This window comes from Vulpes lagopus, chromosome 3, assembly GCF_018345385.1.
Source record: "Vulpes lagopus strain Blue_001 chromosome 3, ASM1834538v1, whole genome shotgun sequence".
Taxonomy (NCBI): Eukaryota; Metazoa; Chordata; class Mammalia; order Carnivora; family Canidae; genus Vulpes; species Vulpes lagopus.
The window spans coordinates 47,146,007-47,165,041 of NC_054826.1; the positions used below are offsets into that span (position 1 = coordinate 47,146,007).

Here is a 19,035-nt window from a genome sequence, read left to right on the forward strand (position 1 = left end):
AATAAAATAAAACAAGGATTGGTTATAAACCACAAAACTGCCTGCCTATTTGCCCAGGGATGTTGCAATTGAACAAAGTTCGGAGCCGTTGCAAGGCAGGCTGCCGAGCCGGGCCCAGGGGCGGAGACCATGGTGAGGTGGCCCTGATGTGGTAGCTGTGGTGTGGCAGCCTTGTCCCAGGGCCTGGCCCCAGTGTTCCAAGTCCAGCAGCTCGACTCTGCCAAGGCCCTCAGAGGCTCTGAGGGAGCCAGGTCATACTACCCATGCTCACAAGAGGCTCATGACCAAACCAGAATTCACCCCGCTTTATGAATTTATTCTGAGAAATGGACCTACAAGGAAACCAAGAGCAAGAAGACAGGGAGGGGAGGAGGAAGCACAGGGAGAAAAAGAAGAAGAAAAAAAAAAGAAGAAAAGGAAGACATAAAAGGAGGGAAGGCGGGAAAGAAGCCAGAATAGGTATGTGACATGGTCGGTGCTGGTGTCTCTGTAAAAAATACAAAAGGGAAACCAAATTATAAACAGAACATCACTCCCTGGGTTGAAATCAAAGCCAAGAGAAATGAGCTGGCAGTGTGGGGGACTGGGGGGAGTGCCCAGAACTGTGCTGAGGCCTCATGAATTATCTTTTTCCAACAAGAGACAGACCTTTCCAATGACCTGAAAATACTTCTGGCAGATTCCAGCCCCTTTACCTTGGCAGGTCCTGGATAAACACTGCCCAGGTCTTGTTCTGTGAGCTCTGTTTAAGGTTCCAGGCTGATAACTCCCCTCTGGATAACTCCCACATTCTTCAGAGAGCACGTGATCCTACTGAAGACCTGTCAGCCTCCTTCATTACAGCTCCACTGTGGGACCTGGTCCAGGAGACATTACCCAGGCCCCCTTGATTGTGGAGTGTGAGCTTTCAAAAACCACTCTGTCGGGCAGACCGGGTGGCTCAGCGGTTTAGTGCCGCCTTCAGCCCAAGGTGTGATCCTGGAGACCTGGGTTCGAGTCCCATGTCGGGCTCCCTGCATGGAGCCTGCTTCTCCCTCTGCCTGTGTCTCTGCCTCTCTCTCTCTCTCTGTCTCTCATGAAATCTAAAAAAAAAAAAAAAAAAAAAAGATTAAAAAAAACACTCTGTCATCCTCTTGGATAATGTCTATAGATGATTTCCTTCATTCATTTTATGTGAATTTTATTCTGTGACTCTCAAAGGTCTACTCTGAGTTCTAAATTACTGGGGGGTGGGGGCAGGGGAGCAGCCCCTCTCTCAGGTATGAGTCTATCTGCTCAGTCAGTAAAGATACCACATATGGAGCGATACGATGTAATGTGATAAATGTCGTGACGGAGATGAATCCAATGTAGCATGCTGACACAATAGAAAAGAGGTAGAGTCGTGGAACTTCCACAGAAGAGGACCTGGAACCTAGAGGGTAAGTCAACTCACCAGGTGGCTTAGGACAAATCCAAGGGGGCTGCCTGGGCTGACACACTCTCTTGGAAGTGGTTATCAACGAGGGCTTCAGTGCCAGGAATTGTGTAGTGATCAGAGCCAACTCCAGGAGAGGGATGGGGCCATCACACACTGGACCCAGCACAGTATGGCCTGGAAGGCTGACTCGGAGCCTCCACTTAGAGCAAGGACACCTAGCCACATACACCAATCATCTGAGCCAGGGCCGCTTGTACCAAATGTGCTTCCTCCCAAATGTGCTCATCAAATGAATGAGCACATGGATGAGTGAACATCCCATCTATAAAATGGAACTGATAATATTTAGTCCAGCTATCCCGTGGGGTTACTGGGAGGGCGAATCAGAATTGCAGGGATGGAAAAAGCTCCAAAAACTGTAAAACTGTACTGTACTGACATGAGGGTTAGTATGTGGACTGATACAGTTGGCTGCCGGGAGACAAAAGCCATTGGAGCAGGCAGTTGGTGAAGTGTGGTGACTTCTCCCACCTGCAGGGGGCAGCTCTAGTGGAAGCTGTTAAGAAAATCACTTCTCTTCATCAGCATGTTACCTGGACTATGATGACAACTATGAGAGGAATCTTTTTCATCAGTGGAACATTACAATGGGCAAGACTATAAGTCATAAGGAACAGCAGCAGGATTGGGTATATAAATAGGGTGGGGATAAAGATCTAAGACCTATCCCATCTGAGCACTCCACTAGAGAATTGCTGATGACCAAGTCTCAGCCCCTATTTTAGAAAAAGGGAAACTGAGGCCCAGAGAGGGTACAGGTTACACAGCTCACCTGAGCCAAATCATCATAACAGCTCACATTACTGAGGGCAGCCCTATGACCGAGCACGTACAGGCATTAGGCCATTTAATCTATTTAACAACCCTATGAAGTAGATACTATAATTATCTCCATTTTACAGATAAGAAAACAGACTGGTTCATACAATTAGTAAGCAAGGGTTAGGACTTATATCTCCCCATTGCCAGGGCAACCGGAAGTCCACAGGTAAAGGTATCTTTGTAGGAAGAAATACACTATTTAATTTGTTTTTTATTTATTTGTAGGTTGCGGGTATTTGACTAAAATAGAGAACACCAATGCTGGACATAGTACGTGGGAAAACCTATAAGGATCTCTCTTACTTGGGAGTGAAAACATGTACAAGGATGCTCTTAGGGCCTGGTAGCCACTTAGCTGTGGTTCAGCTCAGGCCAGGTCCTAGAGAAAGGAATTCAGTTAGAGCCCTAATGCCTGAGCCCTCCTGCTCCCTCTCTCTCATTAGCTGACACCATCAATTCAAGGTTAATGCATGCCAGGACTGGGAGCTAATTATTCCGCCATTACAGACACAAATTTCCCCTGGAGGACAGCCAGAGATGGGAGCCGGACAGAAGAGGAAGAGGCTTAGAAAGGAAAGAGACTGCCTGGGTCTCATAAATGGGAAAATAACATGGCATCAGCTGGAGTAGGCCTCCCTAACCACTGGAACCTGGTCTCCAAAAAAATCTGTGTCGTCCCTGGGTGTTCCCCCAGCTGACCACTCGGCCATGCCCCATTTGCATGGATTGCCAGCCATTACAGAGCCCCCTACCTCCATCTGTGAGCATCAGTGCTTCCTACATGAGTTTGTAGAAAACCCTTCATTTCCACAGTTTATTTAATTCCTAGTCCAGACCAAGCACTTGGATACAGGGAAGGGAGAGGGGGATTAACCACAACAATTAATAACACACAGTTTCTGACTTCAAGGAGCTTTTGATACTGCAGAAGATATAAACATGCATCCGATCAACCCTTGCCCTTTGCTAGATTACAGGGGCAAAGAGCTATGGGACAGATTCACTCCAACAAGGATGTTCTTGGAGAGAAGAGGGGCATGAAGCTTGAAGTCTTAAAGGATAAGACTTTATCCTTCAAGGATGGGGCGGGGGGAGGGTATCCCAGGTGATGGAAGCAGCAGAAGAACTGTGGTGTGCAGAAAAGTCAGAACATGTTTGGTGCGGCTGGGACACCGGGTGAGCATATTGAAAATCAGCTTGTAGTGGAAGACTAGGAAAGTCATTTGGGAGAGACCACATAGAGCCTGAAATGGCATAATGTGGAATGTAGAACCTTCTACTGGAGGCAGTAGGGAGCCACTGATAGTTTTTGAGGCAGAGTGACATGACTAGATCTGCATTTTAGAAAGAGGGCTGGGGGACACCTGGGTGGCTCAGCAGTTGAGCATCTGCCTTTGGCTCAGGTCGTGATCCTGGAGTCTCCGAATCGAGTCCCACATTGGGCTCCCCGCATGGAGCCTGCTTCTCCCTCTGTCTGTGTCTCTGCCTCTCTCTCACTCTATGTGTCTCTCATGAATAAATAAATAAAATCTTAAAAAAAAAAAAAAAGAACACGAGATCAGAGCATGGTTCCCCATGATACCATAAAAAAAAAAAAAAAAGAGGGCTGGGGCAGTGTGTGGTATATGGGAGAAAATAGAGGCAAGAGGATTAGGGGGAAGCTCTTGAAAGATCTCCAAGTAGGGATTTGAATTAGTGAGCATTTGGCAACCTCATAAAGATGACCTTTGAGGATAAGAGATGCTTTTATCCATTGATCCAAATTCATTTAGTGTTCCCTTTGCCCAAGGACAGGTTGAGCCAGAATATTTCTGGTAAATTGTTTTGCCTGGGCGTTTCTTAAACGTTGCCTTAAAGTATCTTCTGAAGCGACCCAGACAGGGCTCTTGGTTGAGAAGTGAGGAACAGAAAATGAACAGCCACAGCCCAGGATGGGACCTACTATGAGAGCTGTGCCTAGCACACTACAGAGCATGGAAAAGGGGTGACTAGCTGCTGTCTGTGTCAGGGGAGGGCACAGAGGGCACTGTGGGTATATGAATGTGTGTGGGAAAAGTGGGGCAGTGGGATATGTTTGCGTACATAGTGGGGGTATTTGGAAGGGAATAGGGGTGTATATATATTTAGGGGAAGGAGATTATGGATATCTATGTATCTATTAAGTGTATAGATGTGTGTATCCATGTGTGTATAGGGTGTGTGGTGTATGTGCATGTGTATCTTTGTGTGTACATGTGTGTGTGCATCTGGAAGGTGTGTGTGTGTGTGTGTGTGTGTGTGTGTGTGTGTGTCTGTGTAGAAGGTCAGCAAGCAGAAAGACCTCCCAGAGAGGCCAACACTGAGTCTGGCTCTGGAAGAATGAGGAGCAGTTCAGTGGGTGGGGAGAGCAGAGCAGGTGATCCAGGAAGTGAGAATGGGGTGTGCAACAACAAGGAGGCGTGAATGAACCTGGTATGTTTGGGGCATGGTGGCAGCAGAGCTGAGAAGGGAGGAAGGCAAAAAGATAAGTCAATTTGGTGCTACATTAGGGGGTCCTTCCTGGAGACCTTGGCACTTGTTAGCATTCTTGGTTGACATCCCAGCCTCTCGGTGAGATAGCAGTAGCAACAGGGCATTTCTAGGGTGGCTCTGGAAGAGGACTGGCGAGGCCACAGACAGGCCACAGCCACACCTGAACTGGCTGCATGAATGTTTACAAAACAAATGTATGTTAGAGGGCTTAAAAAACCACACTGCGTTCTATAATATTCAAGGAAAAAGGGGGCTGGAGCAAGCCAGAGCCTGTGGCAAAAATGGGTTAGGTTGATTCTCTAACCTCATAGGACCGGTCAGGCACCTCCAGAATTAGCTGCTCTGGGCAAGCATAACCTCTCTGCCAAATTGTTCCCCTTGCCTTCCACCTGCCTCTACCCCGTCCCCCACCCTAAGCCAAGTGTCTCGAACTTCTATCCTTGAGCATGAGAAAAATTCAGTACAATCGACTACCACAGCCCAAAAGCATCTTCTTGTTCCAGGCTCTACCTAGGGCAGATCTCCATAGCAGATCTCCTTTAATCTGGAGGAGGGGGACCTTGAGAGTTTCCCATGGGGCTAAGGGGGCTCAATCAAGGGAAGGGACAGTGGGCCCAGAGGTGAGACCACATCACACAGCCCACTTCAGCTCAGGGCTCAACCAGGCTGGGTGGAGGGGACAAAGACTTGGCAGTCAGCCACTTGCAGGCTGTGTCCTTGGGCAAGGCATTCCAGCTCTTTAGCTGTTTCCTAAGACAGGAATCCTAAAGTGCCAACAGCATTGAGTCACTGTGGTTTATTCATCAAATCCGTCTTCCTACTATGTGCCAGGCACTGAAATATATCAGGGAACAAAGCAGATGAAGCCTCCTGCCTATGTGGAGCTTTCATTCTATAGGGAAGAGACCAATAGATCATAAGCTATAGGGAAGAGACCAATAGATCATAAGCAATAAACATAGTAAATGAATTCTGGAGGGTGGTAGAAAGAGATAAGATATGGAGAAGAGAAAAGAGCAGGATAAGGGAAGATGTAGAGGCTGGGGAGGCAAACACTGACATGAATATAGCTGCCAGGGTAGAAGCAGTTAGGCAGAACTTGGCATAAACCAGGCAGGAGATGGTGGGGCTGAGCTGGAGTGGGTGTCTGATGATGCCATGGGGTGGCTGTGTCTGCCACTCAGAGGGCTCTGAATAGCTCAGAGGGGTGATCAGGCTCCCAGCCTGATTCAGTGTCTCAGGCACAGGAGGTGAGTCTCATAGACCTCATTCTGCCCCCTAGGACCTGAATTCAGTGTCTCCAGCCACCCTAGAGCCCTCCTGGAGATGGACTGTTGTCCCAGGCTTTTGCACCCCACATTACCCACCAGAAACAGGGTGCTCCTCTAATCTGGCCCAACTGCACACTGCATCCTTCTCAGTATCTTGAGAACCCTGTTCCCCATCCCAGGGAGGATGAACCCTCCCTGAGACCTTAGGCAAAGCAAATGGGCCTTAGAGATCATCTAACTTAGCCCCCTTCCTTTTACATCTGAGAGACAGCTGGGGAAGTGACTGGCCCACACCAAGCTCTCCAGTTTAGGCCCACATCAGTGCTTGCCGGGATGCTGCTCTGGTTTCTGAGCTAAGTTCCTTGCTTTTCTCCAACTGCAACCTTTCCACCAAACATCAGCCAGAGTAATCTTTCTACAATACAAATTTGATCATGTCAGCCCCCTGTGCCTCACTCACACTGTTCTCTCCACTTGAAATGCCCTTCTTGCCTCTGACACCTACTCATCTTTCAAGATTCAGCTCTGGGGTATCACCTTTTCTATAACCTTCCCTGAACCCTGCTTCTCATCTCAGATAGAATGCAGCAACACTTTTCTCATGTCCCATTACCTTTAATTCTACCACTCAAATTTCCCATCTCCATTTTTGGCTGAAATTGATACTTAAAACAGTACGTGTTCATTCACCAAATATACTTTCCTAAGGTTTCATGTTACTTTGTTCTGTTAAAGATTCAGGTACTTCTCAGTTCTCATGTGCTGGTGTTTCACAGAATCACAATTTTTAGACAGCTCAGGGATGAAGCAGTGGTAAAATGTACAACAATCATGGCTGCCCACTGCCTTGTTTTCGTAAATAGCTTTATTGGAACACAGCCATGAGCATGTGTTTATGTACTGTCTGAGACTTTTTTTGAATTACAACAGCAGAATTGAATAGTTGTGAGAGACCATGAGGCCCACAAAGTTGAAAACGTTTACTCTGTGTCCCTTTTCAAAAAGCATTTGCTGACCTGGAAGCGCATACGAGCAAGCACCATGTCTATTTTGTACCTGGAACAGAAGAGGCACCTGATAAACACTTTCGAGTAAGTATAGAAGGAAGAATACTAAGTGATGAGCAAAGCATATGTTCCATAACAGAGGTGGAAGCAAAGTAGAGTGCTGGGTGTGGGTTTTCAGGAAGGAGGATTTATATTAAAGAAAAAAACAGAAGGAGGGAACAGATATTCATTTGTTGGGGAAAATTCTGGAAATGAATTCGGTTTTCAAAATGTTTCATTAAAAGAAGTCCAATCAGGGCTACCTGGGTGGTTCAGTGGGTTGAGTGTTGCACTCTTGGTTTTGGCTCAGGTCATGATGTCAGGGTCATGGGATCAAGCCTCAAGTTGGGCTCTGGGCTCAGCATGGAGTCTGCTTCTCTCCCTCCCTCTGCCCCATCCCCCACTTGCTCACACACACTCTCTCTCTCACAAATAAATAAATATTTTTTTAAAAAATGGAGGGGGCCAAATCACCACACATGAACAATGCTCTTGGCACATAGTCTACAGAAGCAAATGCCAGTCTGTGAGCCAATCCTGCCCAACGCCTATTTTCATAAATAAGTTTTCATTGGGACATCACCCATTCAGTTACGCATTACCTGTGGCTGCCTCTGCTCTACAGCATCAGGACTGTTGCTGTGGTGTGGCCAGAGAGCCTTAAACACACCACAATCTGGCCTTTTACAGAACACATTTGTGGACTCTTATCTAGAGCCTAGCAAAGGGCCCAACCCATTAAATACATGTTAAATGGCTGAAGCCATGCATGAGTATATGGTCTCTCACTGAGAGAATGACCAGTCAGACAGTCTGGTCACCAGGTTCAAGGCAAAGTAGTGAATCAAACCAACAACAGGTCAGAGTATTTAAATTTCTAAAGCTCAAGCTAATAGAAGCTAAAGCTGGGCCATGTATTTAAGGTGGTGGCCAAGGGATCCCCAAAGCCAACTGCTGGACTCTAGTCAGTGTGGTCAATGCAGATAACCCTTTAGGACCTGAGGTCACAGTGACATGGGCAGCTCCATTGCCTGCCTTTGTCCTCAGGCCTGGGGTAGCCTCCAGGTTGGCTCTACCTGCTTCAGCAGATGCCTCCTAGCTTAAAATGGCTTCGGTTCTAGCCAGCCAGGACCCACTGCCCATCTCAACCTGGGGATTCTAGATGAGATCTAGGTCATCTGGAAAAAGGTCTGGGTCAGCTGGGAGGAGTTGGAGCAAGGCTACAGATGTGCAGCCCAGCCGTAGCCCCACAACTGGAGATGCAGGCCTGCAGAGGAGAGTCCAGAAAGGAGACAGACAGTATGAAGCAGGAGAACCAGGTGACAACAGTGGAAAGGACCCCCTAAACATACAGTGGGGGGAAAAAAGGACGCTGCTTGGAGGAAACAGACTGGATCTAATTTTCTTGCTAAATAAAATACACCATGCTGGAAAGGGCTCACTAAGGTGTCAGAAAATGAATAGAATGGATTCTTTTCCCTATTCATTAATTCATTCAGTGCTCACAGAGTATTCAGTTCTGTGCTGGGCATTAAGGATGGTTGCAAATACTTTCCCTAGGAGCTCATCATCTGTTGTGGAGGTAGGCAAGAACAGGGTACTCTATGGTCTGTGGTATAGTGGATGCTGTGCTATGGTGTAGTGGTCAGCTTAGAGAAAAAGGAGAAAGCCTCACTGGGACAAGAGGGACTCCAAGGGACCTGTTGGGGTTGGCCTGATGGATATGAAGAAGAGGACAAAGGATGTTCCTGACAGGGAACAGCATGTGCAAAGCCAGGTCAGGGAGGAGGAAAGAGAGGGAGATTTGGAGAACTGTGGGCCATTTGGTATGGATTGATAATTATAGAGTGAAGAGAAGGAGAGATGGTAGATGAGTATCTTTACGGCCAGACCCTGAAGGCTTTTGAATGCCAAGGCAAAAGGTCTTTCTTTAGAAAAAAAAAAAAAAATCCACTGAAGGATCTTCAAGCAGAAAATTTACCTGATGGTAGAAGAATTTCAGAAAAAGAATTGGCAGGGAATGGGCTTGGAGGAGGGAAGCCAGGATAGGACAGCATCCTTTCCTTTGGGCCTCCCTCTAATATCACCTCCTCAGAGAGGCCCTCCATGACAACCCCATCTAAAACAGAACCATCTCTTTAGCTCGGTAGTTCTTCATAGCACATAACTCTACCTGATTTTGTAGCTATGTGCATATGCATTTATTTATTGTCTCTCCTCACTAGAACATAGGTTTCTGGAAAGCAGGAACTATTGCCTGTTTCGTTCACAGCTGTGTCCCCAACACCCAGAAGAGCATCTGACACGTAGTTGGCTCTCAAATTAGATCCTGACCTTCTAAGAAATAGAAAACTTAGCTGAGGGCCCGTTTTTATCTGAAGCAGTAGGCAGCTCAGACTTGGGTGGCCCTGAGGGTGGCGAGGAGCTGCTTTGAAGGTCCGTGAACTGAGCCCCACATCTGTGATATCTGTACTCCTAGGCTCTGAAACTACCCCACAGGCTGACAGCACCACAGGACTCCAAGAACGGGTAGCAGAGAGCCCTGCTATGTAAGCTGCTCCTAATGTCTTGGGGCTGGTAGGTTTCTGGTACCAGGTGCCGTGTCAGCATCTTATAACACAAAATGCTGCCACGGAGAGTACAACTGGCTTTTAAGGACCCTGGGTCTGAAATCCCAGATAAAAAAATACTGATTAAGTACCACCTGCATGCCAGGCAGAGTGCAAGGTATACTACCTATGCTAATGCTGCAGGGTAGGTATCATTATCCCCATTTTACAGATGAAAAACTGAAGTTCAAAATGATTAGGTGATTGACCATGATCAGAGTAGGAATTGTCAGAGCCAAGATATTGGAACGCACTTTGACTCTAATACTTATGATCTGTGCTACTCAGCCACGTAAATTGAAATCGCTAATCCCAAACCAGGCCTAGTGCCCTGAGTTCTGATGGCCTCTTCTCACCTCCTTATGATCAACAGATCCTCAGTCCCTCTCATCCAGAGGCACTCCTGGTGACTTCTGAGGAAGGTGTCAGGGACCCTGGGTGGGCAAGGGCAAGTGGGTAAATGAAACGGACCTTGTTGAGGAGAAAAAACGTTTCCCATATCTTCTTATGAAGGTGTTTAGGGGTCTGTGAATTAAACAGACAAAAGACAGATTAATAAGAGAAAAGACAGATTTTTATTTACATACATATGGGAGTTCGCAACGAAATACGGCTCAGAGGCAGTTAGAATTGGGGCTTCTATGCCATCTTTAAAGGGGAAGGGGTGGGCAGAAGGACACTTACAGAAAACAAGTGACCTCTTAGAAATAGGGGACAGGGGAGAGAGAGAGAGAGAGCACTTACAGGAAAACAAATGACTTCCAGGAAAGATAAATGGGCCCTGAGGAGAATAGATAAGAGATAACAACAATTTTTGTGACAACGCCTATTTAGGTATGAAGTGGAGACTTCGGATCTGAGATGATAAGAATCAATATTTTATGGTTGTTCTGGAGGAAGGGTTTTGGGACAATTTTGAGTTCTTTTATAAAAGCAATGCTTTCAGGAGCTCAAAGGAGATTTCAGGAGCTCAAATGCCTTCTGTTCCAAAGAATTTTTCTTCCACTGGAGCTCTTCAAAGCAGTGAGAGGCCACAGTGGGCTCATAGGAAACAGCAACATTCAAGGACCTCTGAAAACTGACCAGTGAAACATTTTGACAAATAAAAGTCATGTAGATAGCCTGACCCTCTGGTGATGACATACGGGTTTGGTTTGGGTTTGGGGTTTGGTTTTGATTCGTTTCTTGAGCACAGGGAATATGGTAAGGCTGTGTATACTGGGCATGATGCCTTACAGGAAAGTGATGGCAGAGGTTTGGTGCGAGAGCTTGCCCTCTTCTGAAGCTCTGCTGCGGGCCCAGTGCACTGTCTGCATCAAATCTTTCTTCTGACTACTTTCCTGGGAATGGCTTCACTTGGTGCATGATAAGGGACATAGGTGGTCTGCCCTCTTTAAACACCGCTTCCCTGCAGTCCCGTTCACTTTCTCTACCTGCCCGATGGCCAACAGTGCCAGCGATTGTGTTTGTGGCTTGGGAGTGAGCTCTGAGGTCTTTCATACTTTAGTACAGCTTCTGGCAGTCTTCTATAGGTTTCAGTGACTTACCAGCTCAAAAGAAAAGGTTTAGAGAAAAAGAACAAAGCAGGTGTCCCCCAGCCCCCATCCTACCTCCCTTGCCAACTCCTTCCCATCCTCTACAGATCGGCTTCAATGTCATGTCTCAAAGGACCATCCCAGGGTCACTCTAAGTTGGCCAGCTCCCCCTATAACTCCTGTTGTTACAGCCTACTCCTTTCCCACTAAGTTCTTATCACAAGTTGTAGCTAGATATGTTTCTTATCTCTTGCCTATCCCCACCTCTAAACTATGAGCTTCAAAAAAAGGAAGGACCAGGTGTGAGCCACCAATATTCCACTAATACTTAGCACAGTGCCTGGCATGGAACAGGTAGGTATTCAGTACTGTGGATCCTCTGAATTGATGAATGAATGAAATAGCTCTGCCTTACAGCAGCAGTCCTCAGATGTTAGACCCAGAAAGGATTATCTGGGGAGCTTATGAAAATTCAGATTTCCTAAGCCAAACTTCTTGAGATTCCAATTCAGTGGGTCAGGAGAGGAGCCCAGGAGTGTGGTAGACCATACATTGGGAGCCACTGCCTGGGCTCCATGATTTTGTCTCCACTGCAGAGATATGGCCCAGAAAGAAACTTTTACCATTTGCCATTTCTTTTCCTTCCTGTCCCTAGGAAGGCCTAGGCACATAAAGTCCAAAAGTTTATGCACTGATGCTGAGGAGTTGCAGAGAAAGAACAAAGAGGTGAAAGGCTAAAGCATGTACTTATTGTTATTAGAAATAAGAAGCAAATAATAAAGTTAATAATGCACTACTATTACCCAGAGTACAGGTGCCATTGTTTGCATGCATTCAGTGACCTAGCAGACTTACCCACTATGTGACCAGGGTGCTGACCTTCATACTGGGGATGCATTGATTAACAAGACCTCAAGGAACAGCCAACTTAGTCGTGGAGGAAAGCAGGTCAGTGATGTGTTGAGAACAGTAAAACCCAAGAAGAGCAACATGTGAGGGCAGCGCCAGGACAGAGGAGCCTGAGTTGCTCCACAGAGGAGGCGGTATCAGAACCAGGCTTGTTCAGCTGGGGCTTACCTGGCCAGGAAGAGAGCCAAGATGAACACCCATTAGCAATGACCACAATGTAGAATCCATTTGGGAGGAAGCAACAGGAGACTTGTCTGGAGAGATGGACAGTGTTGTCCAAGGTTGGCCTTGACCTGCTCAGGAGTTACAAATGCCAGCCCAAAAGTTCTACCCAGACAATGGCAGGGTTTTCTCTTCCCTGTCCAGAGTTTAAAATTTTAAATTGGAATGTTTTTAGGCAAAGAACTCTCCTGCATGCCGTGGTTCCTACCATGCCTTACACTCAACCCTCTTCTTGCATCAAGTTAGCTGCCCAGCCCAAGAAGGCGTTTAGGGCTGTGCTCTTTCTAGGAGAGGGGGTTCAAAAGAGAGCAGAAATCAAAGTTAGGAATTTGATCCCCTCTGAGTTTTTATGAAGATCAGTCCAGTGATATGTGGTAGACAAAATATAATTGGAAACCGAAAGAATAGCCAGGAACTTCCTCACTAGCCTCACACTAATAACTGTCTCCATACTTTCCTGACTCTATACCCTCAATACCTATATTTATGTGCTTAGAAATCACATACATGTCTCATGTTCTAATACAGTATGGATGTAAGTAACGATTCTACACCCAACTCTGATGTGTGGGTTTTTTCCCACACCAACCAACAATTCTCCAACACCAGCTGGGTGTTCTGTAACAACTCAATTCTGACACTATCTACTCTACTTGGAGAGAGCATCAGATCACACAGGTTAAGGGCTCAGGTCCCACAAGACTGCCCCCACTCCAACCTCAGATGCCAATCACAAATATAGATTGTTGATCACCTGTGCTTCTGACCAACTGCCTGTAGATCAGAGGTCCTAAAGACTCCTTCCCTGGGGTCGATTAATTTGCTAGAACAGCTCACAAAACTCAGAAATATTTTACTTTCTAGATTGGGTGCAGAGCTCCCATGCCCTGTCCATGCCCACCACTCTCCTGGCAACTCCAGGTGTTCACAAATGCAGAAGTTTCCTGAACCCTGTCCTTAAGTAATGGAGGCTTCATTACTTAAACATGATTGATTGAGCCATTAGCCACTGGGGGTTGATTCAATCTCCAGCCCCTCTATTCTCCTTGGAAATAGGGGGACTGAAAGTTCTAATCACCTGGTGGTCTCCTCTGACAACCAGCCCCCATCCTCAGGTGACCCAGGGGCATTCCAAAAGTTATGGTATTACCATAGCAAAAGACATGATCTCAAGCTCATTGGCCTGGAAAATCCCAAGAGTTTTAGCTCTGTGGCAGAAATAAGGACAAAAGCCAAACACATATTTCATATTATAAATCACAATACCACAGTTAAGACATAGAAAGAAGAATTTAAATGGATGAGCTAAGGATAAAATAACACTACTTTTAATGCTTTTATTTTATTGTATGTATCATACAAAGAAACCTTTTTCACTGAAAGGAATTATTATGAATGCTCATGTTTCTCGTGAGTGCAACGTGGTTGAAATGTTTTATGTTTGTGCCATTTTCATATTAACATTTTGCAGTACAATTTTTAGAAGATCTGGTTTTAAGTGCAAATTACTTTGATACTTGATTCTTTCTTATAGCTTTCAGAATTGAAAAAAGATACCTCAGTAAGGTTCAGGGATCCAAATGAAAAAAGCACTTCATTGGCTGTGCTTATTAATATTAATGTTTCAGTCTTTCTCACCAATTACACAAAGGCTTTTGTTTAAATTCAGCTGGTAAATTTCCATCTTCTCTGATGTCCATCAACTGTTCTTGCAAACGGATCAATTGTATTTTTTTATATTTTTCAGCAGAAGGTTTGAAAACCACTCAAACTCTTCATTTGGACGATGTTTAATTATGTTGGGCATTAGGTAGGCCAAGTGTCAACACTACCATTTTCTTGCTGTTTGCCTCTGTTTGCATTATTAATGCTATTTTCCGCAAGTAGTTTCTTCCGGTGGGACTCATTTTCAAGCCATGTGTCCATTCCTTCAGGGTTTATTTAGTGAAAACAAATAATAAATCCATTTAACCTGGCCCACCTGCCCTGCAGAAAGTCAAGTTACATGAAAAGCAAAGGAGTGGGAGCCAAGCCTTGCTCCACCTCAGGCCAGTGTGCTCGGGCTATTCGGTATGTGACCTCGGTTTGTGACCTCAGATGGTCTGACTGACTGACAGAGCAGTGAGCTGCCAGTACCTATCACATGGTAAATACTAGTACATACAAAATCTTTCCCATTGTTTAAAGCCCTAGAAATTCTAATATTTTCTCCCCAAACCTCAGTGGTCTGGCTCATCTTGCACAGGGCCTGGTGTTTGTGGGCCTCTTTTTGGAGAGTCTCCAAGGTAAGGAGATGCAGATGAGACAAATGAGAAAGTGTCTGGGGTCAGTCAGATGTTGATGTGGGACAGGGAACAAGGAGTTCCAGGTTGTCTAGAGTTTCTAGCTGGGATGGTAGGTTGGTGGGGTATCCAGTCTGATAGGCAGCATTTCCTGGGAAGCACAGGTGCTAGGTAGTCTGTCCCACCATCGCCTCTCAGGCCAGAGAAAGATCCAAAAGCTGTTTCTGTCTCCTGCTTCACTTGAACTCTGTTCCTCTGCTCTGCTCCCCCACACCCCAAATCACTGAATGGACATGTGAGGTAAGCAGCTAACTCAAAATCCTAAGACCTGGGTTCCAGTCCATACATAGTAGCTATGTGACTCAGCACAGCTTTCTCATCTGCAAGATGAGAATAAAGGAACAAACCCTGCTTGCTTCATAGGAGTATGCTGCAGCTCAAGTAAGACAGGCACATGCAAATATAAAGGCTCTGAAAACTGCAAAGCACCATATAAATGTATGACGTTATTATGACCTATTAGTATTTTGTGTGCTTAGTGATTGATGCACCAGGCAAGGCATACTCCCTCACTCCAGCCTTTGTTTTTCTGGGACACATTCTAGGAGGGTGTGTAGCCATGTGGTGTAGGAGGTGGACACCAGGATGAGTAACCCATGGGTGGTAGGTCTACATAGCTGAACATCCTGAAATACCACTGACCTCAAGTGTCCTCAGAGTAGAGGTCACACTTGGAAGATAGATGGCCTGGATGGTGCAGAGGGTGACCTGTGGGTTCTGTAACCAAGAAGCAGGCCGGGACCACTGGAGCAGGACTTAGCTTCCAGAGAAACTCTCCACATAATGACAGAGATGATAAATATGATAAAGTAATGATAGACATAGATACTTAGGTGGGTGGAGGATTGGACAGAGAAGTACAAACATGAGAAGATGCTGACATCAGGATAAAAAGAACAATTTAGTGAGCACCTACAGTGTGCTAGGTGTGATGCGCCAGGTCATTTCAGATATGCCCGCACACCTGTCATTGCTGAATTCTTCAGCGACAGGAAGAGAAATCATCCTCTCCATTTGTCAGAAAAGGAAGCAGGTCCAAAGAGGCTTAAGGAACTTGCCAAAAGCCACCCAGCCGGCCCGTGTTCTTTCATCTAAGTCTCACTGTTCCTACGTCAGAGGACACCCCACACCCACTCCCCTAGCCCTGGCTCTGAATTGCCTTTGTTATTTTTCAGCCTTTGTTTTATGTGAACACATCTTGGAAACTCTGAGAAAAGCCATAGAGCGGTTTCCATTCATTGAGAACCTGAAACCAGCTCATCCATTCCTGTTTCAGCCATCTTCAAGGTTCCCAGGTGAAAGTGAAGTGGCCTCTTAAGAGAAATCAAAGAGCTTTCTCTTCAGGCACACAGAAATGTTTGCAAAGCGAGCCAGGTTCTGGGGTACACTAAGGAAACTGGTCTGGAGCCAAAGGCGTCTATGGGACATTGCATGCCAAGGCCCACCCGCTCTGTCCTATCTCCTGTTGCTCCTTGCAGCCTCATTCACTCGTGTCCTACCTCTCTCCTGTCTTATCACCCTCTCCCCTCTGAGATTTGGCCTGGCAGGGGTCTGGGCAGGAGCTTGGCAATGGTGTCAGGAAGGCAGGAGGTGCCTCAGGGCTTCACACTACACAGCCTCTGTACTCTCCCAGGCCCCTCCATCGGACTTTTGGCTCCTGGCTCTCTCAGGGTACAAAGCCAAGCCTCCCGGGAATTCTTTGCACCTTCCCATGGGGCTGGAGCCAGGAGTGAGTTTCAGGGCTACTGGCTATGGTGACAGGGAGACTTTAGGGGTCAGTGTACACTGGTGAAACCCTTCTGTTAGGAGGTTCAATTGGCTATGGAGGATGGATGCTCCTAAAGGGACTTTGCAGGGTAAAGAACCCTCTGTGTGAAGAGCAGGGATGGGGAAGGAGGAGAGATGGAGAAATCTAGCCAGATTTCTCCCAGTCCCTCCCACCTCTTTCTGGGCTGGCCTCCTCAGCCTTTATCCTCCTTTCCCTTGGCCTCTATATCTCCCTTTGAAACTTCCTAGCCCAGAAAGCATGTTATTCTCAGATCTGCAAGTCTCCTTTTACATAGACTAGGCTTTCTGTTGATTCCAAAGGTGCTTTTAAAATGCCCGAGAAATCAGAATTTTAGAAATGGTCAAGTTCTATCTTCAGGATGGAATGCTGAAGACAAGAGAGGTAAAGTGGCTTTGCCCAAGATCGTACACGCTGCTAACTCCTGTTCCATGATACCAGGATCAGAGGTTGTCCTCAAAATTCAGAACCTAGGACTTGTCTTCCAGGCATGGTGGCTGGGATTACCCACTGTGTTTGACTTTCATTGGTCTTTGATCTCAAAATTCTTTTCTGGCTGTGGTCCTGGAGCTCAACTCACAATCAAACCCCTGGCATAGCAGTAGCCATAGCAGAAGCTGGGCGATTCTCACAGACACCCAGAACCAAGTCAGAGCTCCACCCGAGGGAGGGGCTGTGGGAGGTGCTGCCCACCTGTCTGCCTAGCCGGTCTTTCAGCTCTGTCTTCTCGAAGAGAGCCGCTCCATCAGAGAGTGGCTGTGTGTTGCATCCAGCGGGTCAAGGCTGAGGATGAGGAGACTCGCAGGGACCCAGAAGACCATGTCCTGCCTGAATGCCCGGCCTGAAGGCCTGAAGGCCCTGCCCTAACAGAACCTCAGAGGCATCCTGGTAAGAAAACTGCTGGCCCCTCTAGTACTTAGAGGGAGGAGAGGGAAGGAAATTAAGTCACAAACACTGCTGGGATTGAGAGGAGAGCACTGGGCCTAGAATTCGCTGATCACCTACTCTGTATCAGGTCTCGCCACTGTCTGAAGAACTATTGATTACTATCCCATTTTATAGTGGAGGGAAACTAAACCCCAGGGAGAAGTAACACAATCTCAGAGTCAGGGGCAGAGTCAAGATTAAAGCTCCTCCTGTCTAACCCTAGAGCCCAAGATGCTCCTTCCTTTCTGTACTGCCAACTGGGCCCACACTGCACAACCTCACCTGTTGTGATTTTCTTAAGGCAGTTCCCATGGCAATAATGCCTCTTCTCACCTCCACCTAATTTAGGCTCCACTGCTGCTTTCCAACAAACGATTCTGTCTATGCCAAAGTGAGAGAAGTCAGGGGAACTCTACCTGTGTGGGAAGGAGGCTAGAGCATGACATGTTTAGGGTTTACTGTCTACGTGATGGAGATTCTGGGAATGGGAGCAGCAGAAATGTGCACATATGGAATTACCTCTGCTTCTCAGAGCCAGTCCAGAAAAAGCTGCCTTTTGCCATGTAGGTGCCCCTGAAGTCCTATGTCTGACCCTGCCATTTCTGAGGTGGTGGCAAAATGAGTGTACTCAAAAGGACACAACAATCATCTCACACCCTGGGTGGCAGCACAGGGTATCGGAGGAGCTCGAGCTTTGGGCCCTCATGGTCATAGTGGGATCATTGGAGTCCACATAGAAGACACCAAAGGGAGAGGAGAATGATATCTGCTCCCGTTTCTCAGATAAGAAAGCCTAGACCCTGAAAGGTTAAATGACTCAGATGTGTCAACCCAAAAAGCTCAAGCTTTTCTGCTAGTAGAGGAGAATCTAGCGCTCAGAGTAGTTCATAGGCTGCCCTTACTCAGGAGCCTCTGGAGACCTTCTGAGTAGGTCTGGTGGGAATGGGGAGCTGCTTCTGTAATCTTCAGGTCCCCTGTAGCTGTGGGGACAACCCTCAGGGCACTGTCCTCTAGTGGTTCAGTGCATGGCTCTATGAATGCCATTCCCAGTGTCTGTATCAGCACTGGTGGCAGGAAACTTCTTTCAGGCAGGCAGACACACAAATCATCACTTGATAGTTGGCTCCTCTGCCATGTGTGGTGAAGGCATCAGCGCAGTTGCCATGTGGAACATAGTGTGGATGCAGCAGCACTCTATTTCAGAGGTGGGTTTGGTGTAAGAAGGACCAGAATCAAGTGGAATCTGATTCACTTTGGTAGCTGGAGCCCTCTTCCTAGATGCAGTGCAAAGAAAAGGGGCCTGGAAGACTTGGATTCAAATCATGGCACTTAATTGCTATGTGGCCTTGGCTAAATCCCTTCACCAATCTGAGACTCTGGAAATTAACACCTACTAGACCCAATGGTCATGAGAATTAAATGTGATTAAGCACCAAGCACAGGACCTAGGGGGCATCTAGGGGGCTTTTCTTCTCTTTTCTTCCTTAATAAAACAAGACAGGTTCAGCAACCTCACCACAGCAAACAGGGTCACACGGGGTCATATGTTCAGGTCTGGTGTGGGCAAAGCTTTTC

The 19,035-nt window shown here is 46.7% G+C and overlaps 1 protein-coding gene across 4 annotated transcripts in view; it reads left to right on the top strand.

Moving 5' to 3' along the window:
* The window catches only part of LOC121486116 (gamma-aminobutyric acid type A receptor subunit pi), a 47,580-nt gene that overhangs the window by 8,284 nt on the left and 20,261 nt on the right, over positions 1-19,035 (top strand). For 2 of the 4 annotated variants that reach the window (XM_041746868.1, XM_041746869.1), the window contains exon 1: positions 16,467-17,421. The exons of 1 other annotated variant lie outside the window; for it this stretch is intronic. The gene's annotated coding sequence lies outside the window, so the exon portion shown is untranslated. Of the gene's footprint in view, positions 1-16,466; positions 17,422-19,035 lie in introns of those variants that run through there. One more of the 4 variants, XM_041746867.1, reaches the window with a different exon arrangement.